Source organism: Triticum aestivum, chromosome 3A, assembly GCF_018294505.1.
Source record: "Triticum aestivum cultivar Chinese Spring chromosome 3A, IWGSC CS RefSeq v2.1, whole genome shotgun sequence".
NCBI classification, from domain to species: domain Eukaryota; kingdom Viridiplantae; phylum Streptophyta; class Magnoliopsida; order Poales; family Poaceae; genus Triticum; species Triticum aestivum.
Window position 1 is genome coordinate 601,927,705 of NC_057800.1, and position 3,183 is coordinate 601,930,887.

At 43.3% G+C, this 3,183-nt stretch overlaps 1 long non-coding RNA gene across 5 annotated transcripts; it reads left to right on the forward strand.

The window, feature by feature from the left end:
* Positions 1-445: 445 nt before the first annotated feature.
* On the forward strand, positions 446-2,514 carry LOC123062511 (uncharacterized). Of its 5 annotated transcripts, XR_006429720.1 has the most exons (5): positions 446-946; positions 1,129-1,203; positions 1,424-1,538; positions 1,652-1,933; positions 2,109-2,514. It is a non-coding gene; the product is annotated as an uncharacterized lncRNA (long non-coding RNA). The 5 variants fall into 5 exon arrangements; XR_006429717.1 differs by having other exon boundaries at positions 1,424-1,933; XR_006429719.1 differs by lacking the exon at positions 1,129-1,203 and having other exon boundaries at positions 448-946; positions 1,424-1,933.
* The last annotated feature ends 669 nt before the right edge of the window (positions 2,515-3,183 follow it).

Here is a 3,183-nt window from a genome sequence, read left to right on the forward strand (position 1 = left end):
GTGTTAACTCTAGGGAGATTTGCACACACTTGATTTTCAATATATATTTTATACCTAATAGTTATATTTTAAATATACCCACCAAAGATATATAAATTTAATTCTATAGGAAAAAATATACATGTGGAAATGTAATTCTATAAGAAAACCATAGGTCGATTCATCACTTTTTTGGAAATGTAAGTTGATAAATTCTATTTTGCGCACACACTTGATGGGAAAATATAAGTATAGCAGTGAGTACTTACTGCTGTACATATAATATACGCGTGTACAGTCCCACAAAAAAAATCCGTGTACAGGGGAGTATATTCTTTTGGAGAGACTAGCTCAAATTCTTGCGTCTGTACAGAAGAAAAAAGAGGCTAGCTCAAATTGGCTATACACGCGCGCAGAATTGGTTGTATCACGCGCGTATGCAGCCCGCCAGTTTTTTAGGCGAGCGCGGGCAGAATTGGTTGTACACGCGCCAAAGTTTCCCCTGTACACGCGCGAAGGCTCTTTTCCCCCAAATCCCTCCCCTGTAGACGCACGAGCTTCCTCCCAAATCCCACCCCAATGCCGAGAGCGCTCGCAAATTAACACCAAAACCACGGCGGCGCAGCTCATCCATCGCCGTGCCGCCCGCGCCCTCCTCAAGCCATCGCCATTGTAGGCGGCGGCGGCCGCCGCCGCTGCAGACTTGGGCTCCCGCGGCTGCCGCTGCAGAGGCAGCCGGCGGCGGCGGCGGCGGCGTGGGCCTTGACCAACCGGCCGCCCTCGGTAGCTTCGGACGCACCGGAGGTCTCCGCCGCTGCGATCCTCGCCCGACCATGCCGCCCTTGACGGATCCTAGCTAGCCTGCCTCCCTCGGTGGATCCTACCCTGTCGCCCACGACCGAGACCAACCTGCTGCAGTCGTAGACGTGTGCTTCAACTTCAGAAATCAGAACCAAGGCTTAATTAGGTGAGCTCACATGGCCATGTTCCATCACATTTCTAATCAGATTTCATTAGTTAATTAAGGGAAGTGAACATACTGGCAGATCTAAAAATGGGCTAACTTGCGAGCATGTGCAGAGTACTTCGATCTGAAATATGCTTGACATAATTTTGTGGAATTTTTTGCTTTAACCTTGTCTAATACAGAATCAGAAGATGGAATGGATTTGCAATTATCTCATGAATCAATTGATGATTTCTAATAGTTTTCTTCTGTCTGAGGTGACATTTTCCTCCATGTATTTTTAAATCTGGACATTGATGATTTTCTGGTTGTTTCCCTTTGTGTTGAACTTACAATTGTATCTCTGGTGGTTATATTTATCTCTAGTTATTTCATGACTTTATGCACATATATTCTGCTGCTATACTTATGCCAACTCAGAAATGTGTAATTTTAGTTGTGTGTTTTTGTGGACCTTACTAATGCATCTGAATTCAGTTTTACAGGATGACGAGTGGCTTCCACCCCCCAAATTCTTAAGAGGTTCTGCAGAACTTCCACCGCCTATTGCAAATGAGTCTGAACGTCCATTGCTTAGACCTGATGGGGAGACGTGAGTTATCATTTAATCCACGCATTACTGTTTGGCACACCTTGGGTGTTTGACATATTACACTATGACATACCTTGGGGTGTGTTTAACTTATATCTATTTTCTTGTGCTAGGCACTGGTTAGAATTATATACATTTAGAAAAAAATGTGAGAAAGCCAAATGGTGTGCTAACAATTCTGTCCAGACTACAGTGGATGGTAGCCTTGGTGGTTTGTATAAGTTTCTTATGGTGTGTAAAGCCATTTGATATAGTTTTCTAATTTGTATCAAAAATTTCAGACCATCGCATCCCTTCAAGGAGTTCAAGGGCCTGAGATTCCATGTATTGTTATACCTCCACCTCCAGCTTTTTCAACATTAACCACTTCGTCTCCGATCTTTTCTCCAGAAATGGTAGGTACATATTTCTTTCGAAGGTAATAACACCAGATCGGCCAAATAAGAAAAGAAAAGGAATAGGTTGCACTATAGGGTTTAACATCTATCTTGTTGCTGAATCAGCTAAGGATTTTTGTAGTCATTATTTATAATTTGATATTTCGAGATTCTAAAAAAGACATTTCTGCAGCCCTCCATAGGTGAATCAACTAATGGTGCTAAAAATATGAATAATACATCGCGTGGAGCAGAAGATGGAATGTTTGCTGGCTTGTTTGACGCAAACTGGAAGTTTCTCTCCTCCTGGTGACGAACTACCTCCTTTTTGAGATGTCTCTTGCGGTGGTGAAGGAAGTGGCATAAACTTTTTGCGTCGATTAATTGGAAGCCAATGCTTGTTACGGATATGCATACTTAATTAAGTGCAACATGACACTTCTCTTTTTGGCCATGCACATGCTGATGGTTGTGATCTGATCAGTGACTTACATGATTCATAGGTGTGTGACAATCCTAGTTAGATGACACTTTGTGAAGTGTAGGGTACTTTTGTAAGCTCCTGGTTGTTGTCATGTAAAATGATGATGGTTAATATATGTGTGTGCTTGTGTGTGCGCGCGTCACTTTTGTGTCTTCAACTTTCTAGAGTGATTATGTACAACTTATACATTTGTGCAAATACAATGAACGTATGTGTTTTTACCATACTATTTATAAGTAATGATTCCCTAGGGTTCCCAAACTCAAGGGGTTGTATGGGTTAACGGTGACTGCCGTTATAGAAGATTTCCCTAGGGGACAAAGTGAACCCAAAGGAAACCTACTTTACATGTCACCGGGGCTGGCCTCCTGTCGCCAGTTTCCCTAGAGTTGGAAACCCAAGGGAAAGTAGATGTTACCTAGGGTATACCTTGGACACCCAAGGGAAACTGAGATTCCCCCACCACTGAAGCCCTAGAGCGATTTCCCTAGGGTATACACTAGGGGAAATGGTTTCCCTAGTGTTTTTGACCTTTTGCTTAGGGTATCAGGCCCTAGGGCTATTTGCAGATTCTAGTAGTGAATGTTCATGCTCAAAGCTGGCACTAAATAACAATTATTAAGGTTTAAAACTAATCCCGAAGGTAAATGTAGAGGTAGCGTGCCGACGGCGATCTCATTGACCTTGGAACCATTCCCAACGCGCATCGTCACCTCGTCCTTTGCCAGTCTCCGCTTATTCCGCAGCTCCTGTTTTGAGTTACAAATGTGAGCAACCGCGCCGG